Raw genomic sequence first — 13,217 nt, 5'->3', positions numbered from 1 at the left:
AGTAGATATAAAATACCAGAGAGGGAAATCCAGAGTTGCTTTGGTCACATTTACATCTTAAGGGAAGTGAGAGTCATTTGGCATTTGCAAAGACTGGAAATTTGCCTCTAATAATGGAGCTGGACATTGATTGAGGCTGTATGGTATTAAGCTATGATGGAAACTGAAGCTTTCTCTGTATCTATGTAACTCGGGAACATTATTTTACTCCTCTAACCTCAATATCTACATAAATAAAATGTGGATAATAATATTATATTTCGTATTATGTTCTATTTGAGACTATAACTTGAAAAATTGGAATGAGGAGAGCTCAAAACATTTTCTAGCACACTCAGTAAACTTCAGGCATAACTACAATGCAAATTTCATATTGGATATCATTACTTGTCATCTAACAGGAGGAAAGGAAAGCATTATATGTAAATTAGGAAAGCAATATAGCAAATATTTTATTTATGTACATATTTTATTTGTAGGCAGGAAGCTTTCATCTACCATGTTTTATCAGGATGTGAGTATGAGAAAGTCATGTAATTAGAATTGCCTAAAAAAGTTAATTTGGAAATTTTTATCTAAGAAGGTTTCTGAGTTTCTCAATTTTTATCTAAGAAGGTTTCTGAGTTTCCCCATTTGTAAGTATAAAAATAACTTTCAATTTTAAAAGTATAAATATGTGGCCACATTTTAAACTCATCACTCACATCTTAATGTAGGCAGCAGCATGTCATACTGGATTCATTTAAAATTCACTTTGCATTAAGAGGTATTGTAATGATTAGCTGCCAAGCCTGCAAGAGATGGAAATCATAACCTTTCTTTTTTCATAATATATAATCCCTAAACTCAAAGTACATACGTGAATCTTGGCTAAAAAATGACATCTGACCAGCATCCTATTTATGATATTCCATCTCTGTCTTTATGCCAACTCTATAGGGATACTCAGAAGCTGAAGAAAAACTTATGGAAATACTGACATTGAAGACAGATTTTCCTAAGAATGTAGAGGCATTCTTATTGATGAGGAACTGGACTTGGAAACAACCAGTGTCTACCCACCAGACAAACATTGGCACACACATCATCCCAAATTTACTATTTTCTTTGATGCTCAGAGAATTGAACTGTGCCCACCAGGAAATTAATTATAGTTTTTTTTTTAAGTAGTCTATTTTTTTTCAAATGTTTTCTCCTCATCCATCCAGAAAATGAATTTCCCAGAAATCAAGAAATACATTTTGTTTGTTGATTGATTGAGTTGATTAGGTGTGGTCACTGGTGCTGTCACAATAATCTCTCTGGTTAAATGTTAATCCCACAAGTCAAAACCAAAATAGACAGGGAATGAAGTAGTAAGAGCCCTGGTAGCAATATGTGAAGGTTCCTGGAGAAGGAATTTTTTATGCATCCTATAGTTAAAAGTGTGAAAACTCCAGATGATAGGACAAAAGAGAGATAGGCTATATGAAAAGTCCACACTAGATAAATGCTTAGAGAAATGCTTCCTAAATGTTAGCACTTTTGCTAAAATCTGTGCTTGTCTGTCTGCTTTTGAACTTCTCACATGAAAAGGAGTTTTGACAGAACCTTAACGAATAGTGAGCATAGCCAAGGCAATTCACAAAATGTGTCCATGGCCAAGCAGATTTGTCTACAGGCCATTATTAGCAAACAAATTAAAACAAAGAGATTTAAAAGGTGGGATGCTTGAAAAATATCAACACACAAAAGAATCAGAGGAAAAATATACTTAGTAATATAGAAATGTACTTAAGTGTACTTAATAATATAGAAATGTTGTACTTAATAATATAGAAATGTACTTAATAATATAGAAATGTTGCCAGCTGGGCTCGGTGGCTCAAGCCTATAATCCCAGCACTTTGGGAGGCCAAGATGGGTGGATCACGAGGTTGGATCACGAGGTCAAGAGATCGAGACCATTCTGGTCAACATGGTGAAACACTGTCTCTACTAAAACAAATATAAAAATTAGCTGGGCATGGTGGCGCACGCCTGTAGTCCCAGCTACTCGGGAGGCTGAGGCAGGAGAATTGCTTGAACCCAGGAGGCGAAGGTTGCAGTGAGCCGAGATCGCGCCATTGCACTCCAGCCTGGGTAACAAGAGCGAAACTCCGTCTCATATATATATATATATATATATATATATATATATATATATATATATGTAGAAATGTTACGTAAACTTTTGTGGTATCTAACAGTGCTTGTGACAGGAAACTCTGACATTAATTTGACATTCAAGTAGGAAGGGGTTTTTAATTAGTTGTATTTTATGAACTATTTGGCTGAAAATTCTTTTGAATGGCTAATATGTAAGAAGATCTTGTGTCCACTTATTAAAGAGAAACTACAGCATCCACATACTATCAAAAATTAGTCAAAGAAATGACCAAGTAATTCATGTTCAATAAATATAAAAGCATGCTAAACATAAAATATAGAGGTATGCACATGTATAAGATGTAATTTGACATACACAGACACATAGACACACACACACACACACACACACACACACACACACACACACACTACTGTTACCTTAACTGCACAGACTGAATATAACAGAAGTAATTTTTCTGAAAGTATTGATTTAAAAAGCACAAGAAAATTTTGCATATAAATGGATCTTAAATTGGAAAATCATCCTAGAGTAAAACATGTTTTTTTAAAGTTATGACAGAAGAGAAAATGTGGGCAGTAGATTAATACAATGCTTTCTGTTTACCTTATATCTGAAAAATTATTTGACAAATCATTTCTCTTTGTAATTTGGATATTTTTATTTCTAGAATCACTTCTTTGGTTTTCATCTTTATTTTTCTTCTACTCTTATTTATAGCTGAACTTCTAGAATTCTAACTTTGAACCTGCATCAGGTAAATAAAACAATTTGGGGAAGAATAAACATAACAAAAAATTGTTTAATGTTCACAGTCAGTTTTAAAATATGTTTTCATAAAAATGTTATTTAAACTAATTCTGTAAAGTAAAGATTTACGAAGAACTCAAATAACAACAGCAAGAAAAGAAATATCTTGATTAAGATATGGGCAAAGAACCTGAATAGACATTTCTCAAAAGAACATATATAACAAGTATATAAACATATATAACATATATATAAACAAGTATATGAAAAAATGTTCAGCACTAAGCATCAGGGAAATGCAAATTAAAAGCACAATAAGATACCAACTTACACGTGTGAAAATGACTATTAACAAAAAGATAAAAGATAAGTGTTAGCAAGGATGTGAAGAGGGAACCCTCTCATACTGTTGGTGAGACTGTAATTTAGTATAGCCTTTATGGAACACAGTATAAGAGTTTCTCAAAAAATTAAAAATTTAGCCATATGATCCAGCAATCTCACTTCTGGGTATATATCTAAAGAAAATGAAATTAGTATGTTACAGAGCTATCTGTACTTTCATGTATATTCCAGCCTCATTTATAATAACCAAGATATGAATCAATTTAAGTGTCCATCAGTGAATAAAGAAAATGAATCATATACACAATGGAATAGTATTCAGTCACAAGAAAAGAAGGAAATCCTGTCATTTGCAGCAACATGAGTGGACCTAAGAGCCATTATGCTAAGTAAAATAAACCTAGAACAGACAAATACTGCATCTCCCTCTCATATGAGGAACCTGAAAATGACCTTAAAGAAGTAGAAATTGAAATCATAGTTACAAGGGGCTAGGACAGTTGGAAGAGATGTTGGCAAAAGAATACAAAATTTTAGTTAAATAGGAGGAATAAGTTCAAGGGAGCCACTGTATAACTGGCGACTATAATAATAATACAAGTATTGCTCTCTGCTCCTCCTGTTTGACAGACAGCCTCATCTTCTCTTGCATTGCTAACCACATCCCCGAGACACCATGGGAAAGATGAAGGTCAAAGTCAAGGAAATTGGTCATGTGGGGCACCTGGTCACCAGGGCTGCTTTTAACTCTGGTAAAGATATTGTTGCTATCAATGACCCCTTCACTGACCTCAACTACATGGTCTACATATTCCAGTATGATTCCACCCATGGCAAATTCCATGGCACCATCAAGTCTGAGAATGGGAAGCCTATCATCAATGGAAATCCCATCACCATCTTCCAGGAGGGAAGTCCCGCCAATATCAAATGGGGTGATGCTGGCACTGAGTACATCATCAAGTCCACCAGCATTTTCACCACCATGGAGCAGGCAGGGGTTCACTTGCAGTGGGGGAGCCAAAGTATCATCATCTCTGCTCCCTCTGCTGATGCCCCATGTTTGTGACAGGCATGAACCATGAAAAGTATGACAACATTCTCAAGATCATCAGCAATGCCTCCTGCACCACGAATTGCTTAGTGTCCCCGGCCAAGGTCATCCATGATAATTTTGGTATCATGAAAGGACTCATGACCACAGTCCATGCCATCACTGACACTCAGAAGACTGTGGATGGCCTCTCCAGGAAACCATAACATGACGGCAGTGAGGCTCTCCAGAACATCATCCCTGCCTCTACTGGTGCTGACAAGGCTGTAGGCACTGTTATACTTTAGCTGAACAGGGACCTCACTGGCATAGCCTTCCATGTCACCACTGCCAGAAAGTGGTGGACCTGACCTGCTATCTGGAAAAACCTGCCAAATATGATGACATCAAGAAGGTGGTAAAACAAGCATTGGAAGGCCCCTCAAGGACATCCTGGGCTACACTGAGCACCAGGTTGTCTCCTCCAGCTTCAAGAGTGACACCCACTCTTCCACCTTCAATGCTAGGGCTGGCATTACCCTCAACAACCACATTGTCAAGATTATTTTTTGGCATGACAGTGAATTTGGCTACACCAACAGAGTGGTGGACCTCATGGCCCTCATGGTCTCCAAGGAGTAAAACCCCTGGACCACCAACCCCAGCAAGAGCACAGAGGATGAGAGGCCCTCACTGCTGGGCAGTCCCTGCCACACTCAATCCCCTACCACACTGAGAATCTCCCCTCCTCACAGTTTCCACACAGACCCACTGAAGAGGGAGGAGCCTAGGAAACCCCACCTTGTCATGTATCATCAATAAAGTCCTCTGTGCTCAGCAAATAATAATAATAATAATAATAATAATAATAATAATATAATGATAATACAGGTTCAAAGTTTTATTGAAAAGTGCTGAGAGTGGATATTGTTTGTAGCATAAAAATACAACTCTATTAGGTAATGCAGATATTAATTAACTAGACTTAGTCATTTCACAATCTATAGATGATACATCAAAACCTCACATTGTACATAATAAATGTGTATAATTTTATCTGTCAATCATAATAAACAAATTTACTAATGGTCACCTAATAAAGTAATGTTTAAGCAGGACATTCAATACTTATAATTTCTGTATATAAGTATCTAAAACGTTTCATCTTGAACGACACAGAGTTACCATCATACTGAGTGACATAGAATATCTCTGTATTCTTAATTTTCCTGTGACATTAGTAACATATTCAGATAGGCACAAGAGTCTCCCTGTTTCTTTCACTTAAATGAAACTTACCATACACAGAGAACATGACATACATGAAAAAGGAGAAAAAATACAAGTATTGGAAATGTAAAGAAGAACTAGAAATAAGACATTAAAAGATGAGGTATTTTATTGAAAACTCTTGTGAGTGAGGGACGGTCTAAAATTTTAAGTATAATTCTTCTGGCAGATCAAGTTGCCAAGCCGTCTATGGAATGAAACTTCTAGGAAGAAGTGCTATTATACTCTGAACTAACTGCAAACAGAATATGCAGGATTCTCTCAAAGAGAACATTCTGTAATTCAATGTATATGCTTATCATGTAAATTTCAATAATAGAAATTTTGACAAGTTGCAAAGGGCTGTTTCTTAGCATGTTCACCAATAAAGACCTATAATCAGGCATAAAAAAGTATTCTGTAGCAATTAAATATAATGTGGTCTTTCAATCTGTTGATCTGACTTCACCTAAGAATAAACCTTGATTTTTTTTTCAGATATAATCTGAAAAAATAAATGCACTAAATATCCTTTGAGTAATCCTGACTCTATCTTCTTTCTCTTGAATTTGATAAATACAATTCTTGACAAATAATGAGGGTGAATCTCTCTTACTGAAACAAGATTGAAAAGTTTTTGTGTCTGAAAATAAAGGCCACCTATTTTCTATACTCAAGTGAATTTTAAAAAGTATTCCCAATGCAACATTTTTGAAAACTAATATATAGATGAAAAAAGCCAATTGATGTTCCAAAGGTATACTCAAAGTAGCATAGTTAACAACTACCACAACACGCACACATACATGCACACACAGACACACACACACACACACACACACACACACACACACACACACACACACACACGAAGGAAAGAAAAGAAATACAAAAAGCTTCAATGGACCCAAGCAAAGCTACCTTTGGAATAGCTTCCAGAATAAACAAGTTGTGACATTTATGCCAGTGAGGTTTATTATTGTATGAGACTGCAGTAGATTTCAATCCAAATCAAATATATATTTAAAATGTTTGATGAAATATATGCTTATGCTTATTTATTTTCCCATTTCAGCATAAATTTTAATAATTTTTAAAACCATTTTAAAATGCCTTTGACCTGTCATGAACAACTACAGAACCTGAAAGATGACTAAACTTTCAGTAGTAACATAAGTAATATGTGTGGTAAAATTTCGATTTAAAAATAATGCGAACTACATTACAACTACTTAAATAGGTGATGGGAATGGGGGAAGACACAAAGTCTAAACACTTTTCAATATTTTGTCTTATGGAAATATTTTTATGCTGAAATAATTTTATTTAAATTTAGATTTTGTGATAAAAGTTAATTTAAAGGCATAAACTATAAAACCACCATAGGAAAGAGGATGTTTCAATAGTTACTTGCTAATGTAACAGTTTATAAAATGAAAAGTAATCCACGATATAGAATTGTTCACATTTACAAAGTGTCAAGTGTTTACTTCTTTATCAATATTGCCTACATTTTTGTTATTTAACATCTTTACCCAATTCCCACTGTAACCAGTGTATGTCTATGCAGTCATGTTACAATCCAGCTTAGTTTGAGGTTAAATGTTGTAAAAAGCTTTGACACTTTCAGTTATCAGAGTCCTCTTGCAGAAGGCTTTGTTCTGACCTTTCCCCCACCCCCAGTACTTCTATTCACTAATAATTTGGGATTATTCATGGTAATCCGGGAATTCTCATAATTACAAGAAAAAAATTATGATTATCATTCTCTGCACCAATTTCAAAAGTTATTCTTCACACCAATATTTAGAGATGCAGTTGAAGCTTAAAAATATTCAGTCGAAGGTAATGCTTCCAGTTTTTGCCCATTCATTATGATATTGGCTGTTGGTTTGTCATAAATAGCTTTTATTATTTTGAGATATGTTTCATCAATACCTAGTTTATTGAGGGTTTTTAGCATAAAAGACTGTTGAATTTTGTCAAAGGCCTTCACTGCATCAATTGAGATAATCATGTGGTTTTTGTCTTTGGTTCTGTTTATGTGGTGAATTACGTTTATAGATTTGTGTATGTTGAACCAGCCTGGGGAGAAATGCCAGGTACAGGTGATGGGGAGGAAGGCAGCAAATCACACTGCCATGTGTGTACCTATGCAACAATCTTGCATGTTCTTCACATGTACCCCAAAACCTAAAATGCAATAAAAAGAATATATTCAATTGAGCATATAATTTTATAAAAATAGAGCATTCTAAAAGGAATTGAGAATCATGTAAAATTTAACCTCTTTTTACTGGATCTATACACCAATAGGAAATATTTATTTTTCTGTGTACCTTCTTATAATATCTACTTGATGACACTGTATCATGTTGATTTTGTCTTTTTTCCTTCATTAACCTATCCTTCACAAGAGTAAATAAAACTAATCATGTCTTAAATATTGACTTCTATTGTTATTTTGAATCTTTCCAAGGGTATAGATGAAGGTTTATTGATTCTTATCTTACCTTCCATTTTAGTGTTTAAGACAGCTCATAGGAGACATTGGAAGATTGGTTAAATTGCTATTTAGTTGGACTAAAATACAACTGTTCAAGTAAGTTACCAACCTATGCAAAGCCTGACTTACAGTTTTTCATTCTCTCAATATTACTTAATATTAAAGTTCAGAGATGTGTTCTTTTCTTTGTCTTTATTCAGATTTTCCCATATTCTAGAAAATTCTATCTTCTTTATAACAATTTCTTAGAAACTTGATATTATGGACTAAATTGTGTCTGCCCCAGAATTATATATTTAAGTTCTAACCTTCGATATGGTTATATTTGGATGTAATGCCTTTAAAAAGTAATTATGGTTAATGAAGCAATAAGTGCACATCCCTCATCTAATATAGCTGATGTCTTCATAAGAAGAGGAAGAGACGTCAGGGATATGCAAGGCCCCTGTGAGGATGCAGTAAGTAGGTGGACATCTGCTCATCAAGAAGAGAGGCCTGAGGAGGATTCAAACCTGCCAACACCCTGATCCTGGACTTTCAGTTCCCAGAACTGCTAAAAAATAAATTTCAGTTGTCTAAGCCTTCTAGTCTATTACTTTCATTATGTCAGCCCTTGCAAATTAATAGCTTGGGTGAGCTCACAGAACTTAACTCTAAAACAAAAGTTGTCAAAACATTTTCAAAATTTTATAAGTGGAATTTTTAAAATTGTGTAATTTTAAATATTTAGTAGGCCATTTCATTTTTTTCAAAGATAAAAGCAAAGAAATATATTTTAATTTGTAGAAGAGCAACTTATGTTAACTGAAGAAAATGCTTACTGAATGTGAAGTTAAATGTGTTAAAAGAACCTTCCTTAAATTATTTTAGCTAGAAGCATAAATCTGCCTTTAAACGTTCTATGATAGCATAATGAATATAAATAGCATATTATGCCATTTAAAATAGCAATTTAAAAATGATATGATTAATAACTGTTAGTTCTGGAGCCACATGTTAATCTTTGTGGGAGCAGATGCTGGCTCATATACTGACAACCTCTGTTTGCCCTACTAATAATTCAACCCCTAGTTGCTATTGTCACATTGAGCTACAAATTCCTGACAGAAATTAATCCAAAAATCTAAGAAATGAAACAGATGCTAACATTTCATGAAAGACTTCAGAACAAGAATATTAAAAAATCATTTTCATATAATGGTTGAAGTAAATAAAATCTGCTGGTATTTCATGTGCTTAAGCAATCATAGCTTTCCCAGCTGGTGAGTATCTTTAAAAGAGAGATTTCTGTCTTTGATATCATGTATTATTTTTCTTAACATAATCATTTAATGAATTACATCTGGAAGAAATAAGTTATTTTATCAGATTCTGACATAATATTAATAATATATTGGAAAAATCTCATATTTACTGAACTACTTTTTTTTTTCAAAGTATAAGGAAAACATTATGATAAAGTTCATCAAAGGTATAGCTCATATAGGCTATTTAGTTAGTTATTATATTATGTTAGTTATTCTATAACTAATATATTAGATTTCTTCTTCTTTTGATTTTTTTCACAAGAAAAAATGTTTAAGTTTTTTAAAGGAATGCATTAAAACCAGTTATAAATTATTGTCCACTACTGCCAGGAAAAAATATAAATCATTAGGGCCTCATGCAACTTATTTGAAAGTACATAATTGATGGTAAATGTTATAATATGAATTTACCTTTCAGAAAAATATATATTCAAATGCATTGTGATTAAAAATAAAATTTTTGAAATGTGCATGTTAGAGATGTCCTCTTCTGATAGTAGAGGTGTGGGGAATGCTAAGTTCAGAACAGAGGAGGAAAGAGTAAATTCTTTTTATCTGGTCTTGGCTTATTGATACATAAATATAGTAACGATCTATGTCTAGAGTTTAATTTCAAATAGATTTAACATATCTGAATATTGGATATTTTGTATGAGTTTCAAGAAAGGATTGAGTTAAAGCCTTCAAAGCCATTTGAGAATTTCCTTTGAACACACTAAAGGGTATCTGTGAGTGCTGATTTATAAAAATTTACATGTTGCCTTTCTTAGCTGGAACTATATGTGCCAGGAATAGATTAATCCTTAGGGTTACATAGATCAGCAGCAAGACCTCCCACGTGGAAGTAGCTGTATTCATTTTTTCCCATCTGAAAATAACTTTACTAGGATATAACACATATCTTCTCATTGCCAGGTGATGCATAGGAAAATACAAGATAACTGACAGCTACATAATCCTATAGTTCAAACACTTTGAAACCTACGGTTGGTAGGTAAATATTTATCTTAATTACATGTAAATAATCTCTTTCATAATTACTCTTGTGATTGAAAGCTTATTAGGCCTCAGAAGCCTCTGGATATCAAAATGACTCATAAATTTCTACTTTTATCTGTACCTCAGAACACAAGACTTCTAGCATCCTTCAAGTTTCAAGCATTTCTAAAATTCTTTAAAGGGATGGTTTGCAAGCCAAGCTCTTTCATGGGACCACCATACACCATTCTTTCTCTAATGTTCTGACTGAATTTGTCCATGACTTCTGCCCATAGAGTCAATTGGAGTGACTTTACTCTTGCTGCTATGTACTATTTTATCCTGACACTATCTCCTGATGCTCTCAAAGTCATCACCTCTTGGGGGGCCAGAGTCCTGCTACATTTGGTGAAAAAGTAGTGAAAAATTGCCTTCAATTTTACCCTCTGCTGTGTTGCCATCTGGGCCCTACGGCAGCACAATTTCTGTCAAGAGTTTTATTAATTCCCTCATGAAAAGGTCGTTTTCATCTTCAGCTCTCTAGAAGCTCCAAACCAGTTCGAGTGACCAATAATGCTTAGACACCATGCCACCCTTTGAGCCTTTACATTCTCATCATCAAAGTTGTGTCTCATAAAACAAAGGAAAACCATCCAACTTTCTTTTTCCTACTTTAACAAAATTCAAAGCTGCTTGGCACATTATGTCAAGCATAAAGATGTTGGCAGAGTATAGTAAGGAGTGGACAAAAGGAAGGCTATTTGGACCAAGCATTTAAACCTGGTTCCACATTATGAATAAAAGGAAAGCAGAATTCGTTAGGGATTCATTGATGTGTCCTCCAAAATCTATTACCAAAAGAGTAAAAGTAGATAGCAGGGAAATAAGATGAAGGACTGATACTCAATTATATCTACAGGTCCAGTGTTTTCATTACTAAAATTCTAATTAAAAGGTAGTGTTTCTAGAAAATAGATATTTATATCTGGGTTCAAGCAGATTAAAAAATCAGTGAGTTTTAAAAGTTACATTTAGTGAACAGAGAGTCTGCACTTGGTTTTGTTTGTTTTCTTTACTAACATGCTAGCTTGATGCCCCTAATAACGAGTCCGCCTTTATGCCCCTGCTACCAAACCCAGCTTCATCTAGTAAAACAGAATATCTTTTTCTCAATCTTTTTCCATTTACTGTCTGCTCAGTTTCTTAAGTTAGAAAATAACTTGACAAATTCAATGGACAATGGATTGGATATGAATCTAAAATGAGGCGGTTTCCTGAAGTACAGACTTAATTATATGTGACAATTTGCTTTGGGGCATTGTGAAAGAGAAGGTTCCTCACATTTGTCTAATAATAGTGAGGCTCTTATAGGAAATATCACAGAATGCTTTGTTAAATTTGAAGTTCAGCATATAAGAAAATGTCCAGAAGAACACATTAATGTCCAGAAGACACTACCTAATCTTGTCCCTTAAAGTTAAAAGCAGTATAATGCTGCTTACAACTTCTAAGAGACAAGATTAGGTAGTTTTTCGACATTTTATAGAATAATCAGTACAAATATATTGAAGACAAATGATGTAATTCTGGTTGTGACACTAGATTACTATTCAGTTTCTTTTAATTTTCTTGCTTCTCAATTTTTAATATAAAATCTGAGGGGGGTTGTATTAAAAATTTAAAAGGGTCTTTGTAGTCCTAATAAGCTATGAAGATAGTCTATTAGAAGATTTTAATATAGGTATTTTGAAAGCTCTGTGTTCAAATACAGAACAAAATTCCAATAGAAGAATGAATTACAATTCACTTTACAATATTTAGATAGGACTGTAAGAGAAATAAATGTATTTTCTTTATTTCACAATTAAAATTTCAGACAAATTTAATCTTCAAAGACAGAAGTCTGAACAATAGAAATATAACATAAGAGAAAAATTATTCTGGCTGCAAAGAAATAGACATTTTCCAACAATCACTTCAAAATGCAAACCAGAATGTATGGTCTATACTGTTTTAATTTAATGTATCTATGTAAACAAACATACTTCTTCCTCTTCATTTTCATTGCACAAACTTTTAGTTGGAATGCCTTTGAAGTTAAGCCAATATGCTTCAAAGGTACATGTATGCATGGATTTTTTCACCAAATGTACATATGTCTGTAATTTCCCACCAAATATGGTATTAAATATTTAGAATATAAGATGTTATAAATGCATTCAATATCATATTTTCCTCCATAAAGGAAACACAAAATTGACCTTAATAGGATATTGTTGAGGAATATTTTAATTATCTGGCTATGAAGATGAATTCTAAAGTCCCCTAGGATTTAGAAAACTTACTCTTTGATAGCAAAATTTACTCAAGTATTTTGCAATTATGTGTGCATGATCGTGTTTGAAGTGACAGGGAAACCTATGTGTACTGGAAACCTATGTGTCAAGGCACTATTTTCCAGATCATTTATTGACATGTCCAAACGCTTTGGAGAAATTTAGGATAAATAGAAAATAATGAACTTTTTCAGAAATAAGTAACTAAGATTATTCTATGTAATAGAATCCCAAATGATTTGAAGTTATACTTTATTATTAGTAGTTTTACAGTGAATGTGATAAACAAGTTTACCTTGTGTGATATAAAAAGTAAAAAAGCTTCACCATGACCATAATTTTTTTCTTTATAGATAAGGAGCTCTCATGCTTAAAGCCTGATTGACAATAGTCACATCTGATTTCAAAAAATAGATGTGCCTAAAGAAGTAGTTCTTTACAATGGTAATTGCTGGTTAGGTGCTGGTTTATCCAATTTCTCTTATTTAAGGTTTAGTAGATATTTGATGCTGTATAAACAAAACATTTAGAAGTTTCAAATTCC

The 13,217-nt window shown here is 33.5% G+C and overlaps 1 protein-coding gene and 1 pseudogene across 3 annotated transcripts in view; one reads left to right on the top strand and one right to left on the bottom strand.

The window, feature by feature from the left end:
• The window catches only part of CALCRL (calcitonin receptor like receptor), a 106,102-nt gene that overhangs the window by 69,946 nt on the left and 22,939 nt on the right, over nucleotides 1-13,217 (bottom strand). The window lies entirely within an intron of this gene.
• Nucleotides 3,895-4,919, top strand: LOC104653360 (glyceraldehyde-3-phosphate dehydrogenase pseudogene; annotated as a pseudogene).

This window comes from Saimiri boliviensis, chromosome 5, assembly GCF_048565385.1.
Source record: "Saimiri boliviensis isolate mSaiBol1 chromosome 5, mSaiBol1.pri, whole genome shotgun sequence".
Lineage (NCBI taxonomy): Eukaryota > Metazoa > Chordata > Mammalia > Primates > Cebidae > Saimiri > Saimiri boliviensis.
This window is presented reverse-complemented; position numbering and strand designations above follow the sequence as displayed.